We start from the raw sequence: 12,843 nt of genomic DNA, 5'->3' as shown, positions 1-12,843 counted from the left end.
TTCGATGACTTTTTACAGAATTTGCACAGAATTCGCATTCACAAAATTTTCGCAAGTTGTACGAACATTGTCAGAAATGCGTTATCTTTGGGAGAGATTATTTTAAAGGATAATAAAGATCATCATTTTTATTTCATTAAGTGGTATTTATTTTCTTATAATGTTCACCAAATTATAATACATATATATATATACATACACACAGGATGTCCCATTTTAATTGCTCCAATATTTCAAAAAATATGGAAGATACGGGAAAACGTACAATTTACGACATGTATACATATGTATATAATATTAATTATGTAATATATTATTAATAGAATATATACCAATAAAATTTTTTTTAAAGAGCTATTGGCTGCATGTGAACTGTATGATTTAATTATAATCTGTTGAGAGCAACGGAAGCATGTTCCAAGCATCGTAATCGGGCGATAAAAGTACAGGTAGAACGAAGGGCGAAAGATTTACGAAGCGTGGTCGTAAATGAAGTTTACGTTCGTTCCTTTCTGTTTCGCGATTAATTTTCATCGAGTGCCCGCCGTTATCCGTGATCGTCGATATTACACTATCGTTTACCGTACAAGCGATTAAACTCACATCGAGCTTTGAATTAATGTCGCCCCTCCCCCTTCCGCGACCTCTTGGTGCGTATGTACCGCATTATCTCGAGACGCGCGATTGGCACGGAATATATAATGAAAGAGTAAGGGCCGGTGTGTGTGTGTGTGTGTGTGTGTGAAACGCATATCGCGGCTAGGAAAAGGAAAAAGAGAAAATTCGAGCGAACTCTCTTCCTCTGTTGCCCTTATCGCGCTCCATTTTTCTTCCGAACCCTTCAATCTCAAATTTTGGGCGTCGGTCATGCCACTACGCAGACTCTGTAGCGACAAATTACTGCCCGCAAAAAGTTTATCGCGACCATAAAGGAGCGTAACTTTGCCTCTCGCAGAATGTCCCACAAGACGTGTAGATCTCTTTAGGAATCTTCATATAGGGAACGTTTCAGATAAACGAAAATTATCCACAGAGATCAAAATAGTTTTTTTTTATTCGTAGAAATAAGATAACATAAAGAATCAAAAAAATAATTCTTTTTAAATTCTCGAATTATGAAATATATATTCCTTCCGTCCCATTTCTGGTTGAAAAATATTCTTAAGAGTATCATAATGTTTCACTTTTATGTCACCAATTCTGAGTTCCTTTTTAGATAACAAAGGAAATTTATGTACAGTTTACAAGAATTCGCAATAAAATTAAAATAGCTTTTATAGGTAGTATCCCAACAAATACAATATATAAATATAAGTACCAAAAGAAAACTGATATCAAAATGCTAATATATTAAGTAAAAATCTCATGAAATCATATATTAAAAAAAAAGCTTATCGCAAACGTTTCAACTCACTTTTGAACCATCTTCAGTATATCTTTAGAATTTTTGAATGGTCATAAATTTGCGTCCAACAACAAATACACAATTCTCAGGAATATTAGGTCTGTAAATTAATTTTTACATAAAACTAAATAAAATTATACTGTCAAAATAAATCTTAATTACTTTCATCATCGAGTCCTATGTTGGGAACTCGCCTTCAAAAAATCATTAGTTCATTAAAACACGGATAAAAGATATCTTATAATGCTGTACTTTTTATTCTATTCTATATAGTGTTTTTAATTATGAAAAACAGAAATCCACCGCATTCATGGTGATGGTGCTGCTTGCAAGTGAAAGATTCTTTTCGAACCCATTATAAACAGATAATGCCAATTCGTGAAGAATGAATCCTTTTTTGAATCCATCATCTATGTTATTTGGGATATAATCAATGCTAAAATAAAAAAAATTCTTGTAAGCGATGATGATTAAAGATTGTGTTTCTAAAATATCAGGTTTCTAAAACGTAGCCCTATGTGTACTCGTCCTTTCGTCGGGACGGAAACGCATGCGATTCACAATAATAATGAAAAAAAAAAAGGAGAATAAAAGGAACAGAACACAACGCTGTGTAATCCGCTGGAGTAACATCGGAAAAATTCCGCTGGCGGAAAAATAGAAGAGAATATTTTCCCCGCGCTGATGCAAGAGATTACGAAGCTGTGCATCACATAACGAAATGGAAAGAATATTACAAGAGAGCGTGCATCCCTTTCCGCATCCCTTTATTTGTAATATCGTAAGAACAAAATTAAAATGACGCGAACAACGCGTTTTTAGAATTAGCGCCGATAATAAGACCTCCGCCGGTGCAATTAGCCCCGCCTTTCTCTCTTCCCACGTCTCTCCTTTATCCTTTGATTGCGCGAATTTCTCGTTCTTTAATCTCGTCTTCCCGCGGATCTTCGTTTTACGTCGCGCGTTTCACTCTTATTTCCATTTACTCCAGAACGTCGACGTTAAAACGCGAATCCACTTGAGGAAAAACGGACCACCAAGCAGCCGACACAGACAACGCACGTGTGCGCGCGCGTTTACAATTTCTTCTTATTTAAGTAATTAATTTTCACTGAGTAAGCGTCAATTTCTTCTCGTTATCCACTTCAAGTTACTTCGACGCGAACAAATCGTATCGTATTTTTCTTACGGCTCTTACTTATCACGCGTTTTCACTTTTCTTCGCGGCGCTCCACCGTACCGCAGAAAATCGCCCGTATAGAGGCCTTTCGCGTGCATTTCCTTACCGCGGGATTTCCTTTATTTCCATACGACACGGCGCAGCAGCAGCACGTCGCGCCCGCGCTCCCGTTTCCCGTTTCCCGTTTCTCCCCCGGTACGGCTTACGGTACGGTATCGCATACACTACATTATGCGGTATATAGGCACGGTGCCGGCGGGTGTACATAGCCACGGAGCGGCGCTTATTGTACGAGGATAATCGATAACAAGAATAACAATAATAACGCGATAAATTCGCCTCGGCGCCCCGAGCTCCGGGGCTTCCCCTCTTCACCGCTCGCGCCGCGCCGCGCCGCGGGTGCACGAAAGCTCCCCATTTTCGCCATCGGGCTGCAAGAGCCGCGTTTGCCGCCCCCTTTTCTCCTCCTTTCCCACAAAAGTGCCTAGCGTATCGCATTATTTTGCATACCGAGAAAGAGTACCGCGGGCTTTATTACCGTTTGCCTCGCCTCGCCTCGCCTCGCCTCGCTACATCGCGCCGAGTCGAGATTACATCGTATCGGCCCCAAAATTATGTGTGTACGATCCACGTAAAATATTTGCCCGCCATAACGCCGTTATCCGCGACGTATCGCGATGAGCATTATACATTATACCTACGGCACACGGTGACATTGCATTGCTCTTTTGCAGCTCGAGGGTTCAGATTATCCCGTGTAAATGGTATAGGAGAAGCCCGGGGATCTTGACTTTGGAATTCTCACGGCTTCCGTATCGCCGAGAGAATAGGATACGGCTTGATACTTCTTGGATATTCTTGCTAAAATTTCTATATATGAATGTAACTGAATGTTTAATTTGAATATTCAAACAACTATAACGTTCTATGGAGATTTCTTATTATTGAGAGTCGTCCTCGTGAATAGAAACCTCAACCAGTTTCGCAGTAAACTAGTAGTAGTGGTGAATGGCTGATGAACCAAAATCGAAAGTGGTCACGCGAGCGATTTTTACAACTTTATCAGGGGTTGCGATCTCTAGAATAAAATTCTTGACGAAGTAAATATATATACGTATAGTGTCTATACGAGAGAAAGAAAAGAGCGGCCGAGAGTCTATCCTCTGGTATATTTAAGCAAAATGACATTTAATATCTCCCAACTTGGAGAAAATGTGTCGCTGGTGAATAAAAACGCTTTTCTAACTTCCGTTGCGGTATTAATGTGAGAATCTTATTTCTATTCTTATTTCCTATTCTGAAAATCTTTATATGCGAACAAAGACGGTTGCACCTGCTGCTGATCCGTCAATCGAAGATCATTTTCAATTCCGTGCTATTACTATCAGCGAATTTTACGTTGATCATTCACGAGAACAAAAGTCTACCGAGATTGAGCGACCATATATGTGCGGTTTGTTAGATTTTCGTTTCTTACTTATGCACCGTCGGGTTATGATCTAGAAAGATAGACAGCAATCAAGATGAATAAACTATGAGGATGGATACAATTTGTCGTCGGAGGTGAATCGCTCTTTTACGTTCAACGCGTGAACGGGAATACAAGATATGAGAAGTAAAGAACAAATATTCGTCAAATGTATTCAAATATTCTGTGCAAATTAAACAAATTTTAAAAAGTACTTCTGAACAAACCGAAAAAGAGGTGTCTTTTTCATTTGCTAATTGCTCGTTCAGGATGGCTCAAAACGTCCAGTGTGTTAACTTTTGCGACTTAATTGTCAATGTTATTAATTTATTAAATTACATGTGATTGTTGTAATATTGGTAAAACCTAGATTACTTTTCTGTTGATTCTATTTTTCACGTTTGATATTCAAAAATATTTTTGATTATAAATTATTTACAGATTTTAATACGTTATTCAGATGTTTATCGAGATGTTTATAAAATGCCTATAAGCATCAATAATTATTAAATTGCTAGGCAAGTTAATTTGTGATTTTATTATCGTAATTCAGACTACACAGGTAGTATATAAATTCATATAGTATTATTTAAGCATTTAAGATCCAGCTTGACCATTATAAAGGCTTTTTTCCCTTCTTGAGATATTCGAAAAATTGTAATTCGTAGCATGTTATTTCGTGTGAAAAAGACTTGTTTCTTGAAAATCTACATATCCGAGTTCTTCCCGTAGATCTTATATACAAATCAAATAAATCAAATAAATTTTGTTATACATGTAGCAGTTTCATTACGAAATTACAAAGTAGATCGCTGACGAAAACTTTGAAGAAAGCTTATAACCTACATTTGTTACAAATTGGAAACCAAAATAAAAGTTGGAATTCCAAATGTGTTGTTATGTACCTCTTCTCACATGATTGAAAGGAAAGAAAAGAAAAACTTTAGGTACCCGTCTCGCGATGTAAAAGTGATTGAAGGAAAATACACTAGATATTTCTATTTAAAATGACGTTCTGATAAATATTTCAATAACAAAAAAGTTGTTACGTTTTTATTGGTAGTTTTTGATATTCAGTGAGTACAAACGATTAAAAATCTTGTTTATTTAGATAACCTTCATGTTGTAAAAAAAAAATGTTTGTATATTAACGTTATGAAGGAATTTCTTATTACAAAAATTGCACACTGTTTATCACGCTACTTCCAATGTCCTCTTTAACGTTTATTGTTATTTTGAAAAAGATACGAAATGATCCGCATACAAATATAAAGGTAAATAAACCTATTACGCATTGACAGTTTGCTAGATATATATATATATATATATCACCGAGCTGATGCAACACTGCACATATTGTATTTTATTCCTTATTCCTCTCGCGTATATTATTCTTTCATCATGTCACGACCCTGTGTATCCCGGTGGAATTCATCGTCAGAGGTGGACGCGACGGACTCCCTCGTGGCGCTCACCGCGGCGAATTAACGCGCGCTAAACTAACGTAAAAATATATTCGTGGCCGGCGGCATCTCACGCGGGGACGCCGACGATATGTCTGAATTACGTCGACGTGGACGTCGTTCCGCGAGTGACGTTATATACAAAAACGCGATACGTTTGCGTGTTTATTTTTTTCTTTCGGCGAAGAGGGAGAGAGAGAGAGAGAGAGAGAGAGAGGAGAGACGGATCGTAAGGGAGCAACCGAGCGTGAAGCGACCGCGATTTTGTCGTGTCGCCGTCATTTTCATAACGGCGAAAATTGCGGGAGCGACGCGCTGAAGCCGTAGCGTATCGAGCTCGTCTCGTCTCGGCTCGGCTCGGCTTGGCTCACAGCTCTCGCCAAGAACGGCGAAATTAATTATCGCTGGAAATACACTGCGCTCGCGCTCGTTCGCTCGGAAGCTCGTCTGTTTAGCGTGAGCACGGGACACGTACGTGCGTGTATAACGTTCGTACAATGGAGCGCGTTAATGGGCGCCGCGCCGTTGCAGTTATCATCCCTCCCTAGACCGACAGCGGCGTAGCCCACGGCGTACTTATTACCCGCCACCCTCTCGAGCGTGCCTATTCTGTCATGTACATGCGGAACTGCGCGAGGTGTGTCGAAAGTCCTGGAACTTCTTGACGAATCCGGGCGCCGCTGCGATGTTTCCACCACCGAAAATTTTGGCAAACGCTCGAATTTTCCCCATCGTTCTCGAGAGGGAATCTCGAGAGCTTCCAATAATTATCTACATTTACAAAGAGAAAAACGGTAATAGTAACGGCGGCGATTATAACAGGGTAAGTAACGTACATATTAACAAACTTTGTGTAAATTAATGTACAAAACTGAATAAACTGATGCACATAGTTGAATAATTAAACTATTTTATAGTTGCGATAACTATAAAATAATTCATACATATATATTCATTCTACATATAAAATCTGTTTAACTATTACTTTTGTATAATCGTTGCCACTATGTCTTTTTCTGAGAGAGTACGTACGTCGTCCACGTTTCCACTGAACCGTCAATATTTTGAGTATTGAAGTTGGAGTTCTGGTTCTCATTTTTGTTCTCTATATCTATTACAGATGATTCCTACAAATGCCGGGTGAACATGTTCACCGTTCATTGAGAGAACGGCTACGAGTCGTTGCGAATGCGAGAGAGCGCGAGTTTCGCACCGGTGCTATTAACGTACCGTGTTGTACACGCGATGTTTTACGTCCCGCGAATAAAAGGTTCGCGGATGCGAACGCGGACATCGTCCGACGCGGGGACATAACTCGACGCTCGACGAGGATTTCGCGGTAATGAAATCGTCATAACACTCCTCCGGCAATAACGCCGCTTGTAATGCGCTTTTTAATCGGCCGCGACTACAATACGGCCGATTGTTATCGTTATCGCGTCCGTGCGCGAGCAGCAAAGCGTCCGTACGATAACTATCGGCGATAATACGGCTATTAGTGAGCGGACAATCGACCACTGTTTCATCGACTGCGCGGAGCGAGTTCAGAGTTTACGAGAAAGGCCCAAAATAGTGAATCGTTGAGACAAACTATTTCAAGATTTAACTTATTTCATGTTTCGTTTCATTTATTAATGTATAAAGTATTATAATAATTATATAATTTAATAAAAATATATAATATTTATTACGTAATAAAATTATTTATGTACGTTTTATTATCTCATATTTTACACACACGCACACGCACACACACATTTATATACGTATACATACCTACATGTACAAAATGAGTCTGATAAAATGTTTTTTTTCAAGAATGATTTTATAGGCTTTATTCTTTACTATTAATAAAAAAAATTTTGTTAAGCAGAAGGAATCTTTTAAGTCTATTTAATGTGTGTGAACTGAACATCTTTGTATTTTTTCGAAAATTTAACTATTTTTAGAATATGAATTAAAAGAAGTCTAATTATAAGTTTGAAACAAATTTGTGTATTATTGCAATAAACGTTCAAAATGTTGATCATATTGCTCTAAACACGTTTGTAGTCTTCGTGAAAAACTTTTAAGTTTTGAATCATGAAAGAAAGAGCTAGAAGAATATAGGACTACCTGTAACATACTATCACTTCGGGAAATATGATAAAAAAAATTAAAAATATTTTTCGCAAAATAACAATTTAAGAGTTAAAAGAAGTTCTAGCAAGCTTTCAACGAAGACTACACAGGCATGTTTAAATCAACGTAATAAAAAACATTGTGAACATTCATTGTAACAACACAAAAATTTCTTTCAAATTTATAGTATAACTTCTTTTCATTTATATCCTGAAAATAGTTGAATTTTTGAAGAAAATATTCTAATACAAAGACATTTAACTCATTTAGTATTATCGAACAGAATGATACTAAAAAATGTATCCCTTTTCATAAAAAAAAAAAACTTTATTAGTGGTAAAAAAATTGAAAGCATTTAAAATTATCAAGATCATCATAAGTACGTCCCACTATTTATCCTACAATTTGAAAATAAATGTTCCCCTATCTCTAACGTTTTCAAAAAACAACGTGATGAACTTTTTACCATTTTTTAGTGGACTCACCCTGTATATTAACTCTCTCTCTCTCAAATTTATGTATATTAATTAAAGTTAAGTTTGTATTATGGCATTTTGTCTTTTTTTATGTTAAATTTGTAATGTTTCTCCGCTTAAGGGTGGGATATTATCTCGGAGCGGTAAATAAATGATGATACATTTATTCATTGATTCATTTATTCATTCATTCTCTCTCTCTCACTGTCTCTCCCTCTTTTTCTTTTTTTCACTCTCAGATGCATATATATATTTCTGAATATTTTATGTGTCGAAGATAAAGGGTCTCCAAATATTTTAAGCCAGCACTGAGTTCTCGCAAATCGAGTTACTGTAGAAAACGCAAGACGCTACGAGAAGCGTAGTGTTTAACCTCTCGACGTACACCGCGATACAAACACAAGCTCACGCATACTGCAAACTGCTGTAGACCGTGTTTGATCTTATAACAACGTTAATTTCATTCCATGGCTGGTGCATACATTGCAGTGCAAATAGTTGAAATCGAGCCTCTCGTGACATCTGCGACGTGTAATTTTGCACAATGACCCATTTGCCACGTCCAGATTTTATCATTAACGGCACATATCAGGCACTCTCTTTTATTCCCAACAAATATCGTAAACTTTTCACGTGTAAAAATATATAAAGTACAAATTCCAAAAATTTATTTCGATTCTCGAACACATAATAATAGGTCAGCTGATTTAGATAATTGAAAACGCGAGGTAAACAATTTCTGGTTTCAATTTTTTAATTATCGCGATCGCTATAAAATTCAAAATGTAATCAACAATTGATCGATCAAGATCAAAGATAATCGAGCTTTAATATTCTTCTTTTCATATTATTATACATAAGACTAAGAATTTCCGAGAAAAATAGACATCTCGGAAGTCGCTTCGTGTGTCATTCTCATTTTTCACAATATTTTGCTCTCGCTTGATTTTTTTTTTTCCGATAAAGGAGCGATAAGTCAGATGGAAGAGGACACTGGCGTTCCCGGTGAAAGCATCAATGATGAAAAAAATAGCAGTTCATCGGCTATAAGCGTCACTGATCGGTACGCCACGTGCCATGCGAGGCATCGGCTTTAATGCAACTTTACTCGTTGGTTGCATTACGATGCGCGTGGTAAATAATAAACAAAGGCGCGGCCGCAAAAATATGTGTCGCGCCAGCGTGACACGATTTTCACGGGAGGGGAAAAAAAAAAGAGAGAGGAGAGAGCCGCGCAATCGTTAATACGCGTTCAGAGGAATTTAATCGAGCGCATAGCCGATACGAATTTTGTGCTCGTGACTCCGCAATGTAATTACGGCTGTCCGCGCGTATATATCGGTGACGAATACGTTAAAGATGCATGACGTTATCGTAGATCGTAATGTCGTGCGTGTGTCGAAAAGCTCGTTGTCGAGCGTGTATCGATAGCAATTATATAAATTTAACATCCGAACGTTGTCACCGAATCGTTGACCCCTCCGTTGTTATCGTAATCGGCACAATCGACTGTAAAAAGATTACGGCTAAAGTTCTTCGTTACCCCTGGAGAAATAAATAGGTATACATAAATAAAGATACTGTATCTACACTCGCGATATGACAAAGGGTCAAAACGATGATACTACACAGAATTATGCGCGCGTGTGTATGTGAGAGGAAGAATAGGAAATCGTCATTTATTTAGCGTCTTGGGAATAAAATCCCCTGAAGCGCAGTATTCTTATAAAACAAAAATATATAGAATAAAATAAAACGTTAAAGTAAAACTTTCACGAAATTATCAACGAAAAACGTACAAAAAGTTACAAAAAAAAAAAAAGAAAGAAGAATTGAATAATTATACTTGTACAACGTCAGCTAAATATTAATCAAACAACTAATCAAAATAAATTAATATCAACCAATATCATTCAAAAAATTTTAGTGATATTGGTTTGTGAATACGCTCAGATAACCTGCAACTGTGTGTAAACAGCTAAACAACAAATAATTTGCCTTATATTTGTTTGGCGCAGCAAAATAATCATATTTTTTTGCAGTATAGGTCAATAACTTTCAAACGAGTAAGTGAATTCAAATAAACTTTTGCACAAATATTTACATTATTGTTTGATCAATATATGTTTAAAATTTTTTTTTAATTCTTAATGTTATTTTCTCATTAAATTTGCAAACAAGTATTACAAAACACCATTTATTTACATGAGAATCAAGACAAGAAAGAAATTAAATAATTTCTAAACCAATAAGAGAAATTGTGCTCGACATAGATATTCAGATGTAGTAATGGAATAATCTATAAAATTTTCTATTGTTTTTAAATGTGACATTTTTAAGTAAATACGAGTAATCAAATAATACATTTTACACTTTTGACACGGTATCGCAGAAGAATCGCACAGTTTATACACAAGTCGAAAAGAGAGGTTTCATTTTGAATATCAGAGAAGGAGAGAGAGAGAGGGAGAGAAACTAAAAAAATTACCACATGCAGTACGCTTGCACGCGTCGACAGTTGAGGGAAATTGCAATTAGCGGTATTACGGTGTATTATGGTAATACAGTGTCACGGCATGCGGCAACGTCGAGGGTTAACGTCGAACGCGACGTCATAATTTGTCATCGATTCTCATTAACGTATCGTCGCTGCGCTCGGCCATTGATCTTCGTCAATAATTGATGCATACGCGATCGGACTTGATTCCGGCCTTAATTGCATTTCCATCCTCCTCTGCGAGATATCGGTATCACAACGAGCATCAGAATGCGGCGCGTTTCGCGCGGCTCTCGTGAGAAAAATATCCAGGAAACATACGACGCGTATCTCCGCACATTCCTCTGCCCGTAGGCAGGTGAAACGCTTTCGACGTAACGATTTTGCAAAATACCAACGTTCTCTCTCTCTCTCTCTCTTGGTAGGAAATGTTACGACCGTACATCACGTGGCCGACGCGGTTCACGAGAGCGAGAGATACTTCCGCTACGAATTATCATTAATGAATCGTAATTACTGTGCAATATGTAGCGCAATCATCACGCGCTCGCGCTTGCGTTCCATCTCATTCGTCGATAGGTTTTCATAGAAATACGGGTAATTTACGCGATTTATACGTGGATGCAGCCCGGGAAAATGAGCCGATGAGACTGATTTACACGAAAGCCGCGTTTAAACAAGCCATCGTGTCTCCTAATGCGATTTTAAAATAACATCGTGCGCAATCGATTTTGTTTGATATCGGTTTGAACAATCGAGGCGACATTGAGTACCCGTACTGCTGATTATTACCTTCGAGTGCGCGAAAGCTGTGAAAAAAAACCTGTAGATACGTTAAAGCGATAAAGTACAAAGCAAGCACGATCTAACGCTTGCGAATATAGCACGGTAATTGAATTTAATTTTTAACGCAATTTTTCTGTGCCGAGAGAAGCATCGCTATATTTTTGGCTACCACCATTTCATGTACACACCTTCGAAGGCAGAACCGTAGAGAACTCAAGTGTCGAATCGAACGACACAGCGGGAACGACGCAGCACGAATACAGAAAATATCGCCTCTCTCCCGATATCCTGATGTCAGAGAGAATTTTTTTTTCCTTCTCCTACTTTGCGCGCGATCGATGTCTCGTTAGAACGCGTTCGAAATAAATATCGTACTTTGTAATATGGAGAGAAGACAGCTCTCTGGCGTAGTTTGCAAAACAAGTAACGCGATATACACAATAAACTGCAGTGGCGCATGTCGATCGCGAGAATAAAGGAGAGAAAAGGATAGAAAAATGGTGGGAGGGAGGGAGGGAGAGAGAGAGAGAAACGCATCACATCGAGCCGATATTCGCGGTTGTCTGTTCGTATCGGCGATCGCTGTAAAATAATTATGTCGGCCGCCGCCCCGATGCGACGCCGAGGGAATTGTTATCGAAATGTATGTAATATAAATTTAATATCGATTAAATATTCACGACGTTACGCTTTCGCCGAGTACAATTTACCGAGCAATTATCAGTTTGTACGGTACATATCCGTGTACCATCGATAACATTCGCCTGGTGGCGATTTTAGCTCTCGCTCGCGCTCCGGAAAATATTCTGCGCGCCCGCGGCTGTGATATTTATTGACGTTGCGCATTGTAAAGTGCATTGTTTAAAAGGACGTCTCTTCTCAGGAGGATACCATCGTGACGAGGCACGTGAAACCAGATCCACATTGTCCGAGCGCTCGAATCGAATCGAATCTCCTTGCGAAGAATGTTGATAAATATATATATATGTATTGTTCATATATATTTACAGTATATTTGCAACTATTATACCCCGATATCTACAGTGTGCTGTTATATGTATGTAACTTTTTTTTGATATTTCATATATTCGTTATTTTTGGATATTATATTTTCTCTTCCTGATTCTGCTGTTTTCGTTCCGCCGCCACGCGATTTATCGAATTCTCATTTTTTTATAGACTAAATTAGCGTTGTATATATCGTTGCGTTGATGGAAAAGTGACGCACATTACCAAATTAACAACTTTTCAATAAAGCATTTTTTTAAATTTTAATTTGAAATATCTTTATAGTTTTAATTAAGATAAATATACAATTTCAATAATTTCATTTTCTTTCTATGCTGTATACTTTCAATTATAATGTATTCTTTAAATGTGTTTTCTTAAATATGTCATGAGTTTTTAAAATTTACAACTCTAGTGCGGTATGTAAAAGAGGGTACAA

General features: G+C 37.6%; 1 protein-coding gene and 1 long non-coding RNA gene across 3 annotated transcripts in view; both read right to left on the bottom strand.

Moving 5' to 3' along the window:
* Positions 1–12,843, bottom strand: part of LOC105154175 (uncharacterized) — a 217,939-nt gene that overhangs the window by 92,572 nt on the left and 112,524 nt on the right. The gene's annotated exons all lie outside the window — the stretch shown is intronic.
* The window catches only part of LOC147909245 (uncharacterized), a 76,935-nt gene that overhangs the window by 57,496 nt on the left and 6,596 nt on the right, over positions 1–12,843 (bottom strand). The window contains exon 2 of the long non-coding RNA XR_015545638.1: positions 1–12,843. This exon is cut by the window's left edge and continues 57,496 nt beyond it. This is a non-coding gene — a long non-coding RNA (uncharacterized LOC147909245).

This window comes from Acromyrmex echinatior, chromosome 7 (assembly GCF_024713525.1).
Source record: "Acromyrmex echinatior isolate Ae372 chromosome 7, ASM2471352v2, whole genome shotgun sequence".
NCBI classification, from domain to species: domain Eukaryota; kingdom Metazoa; phylum Arthropoda; class Insecta; order Hymenoptera; family Formicidae; genus Acromyrmex; species Acromyrmex echinatior.
This window is presented reverse-complemented; position numbering and strand designations above follow the sequence as displayed.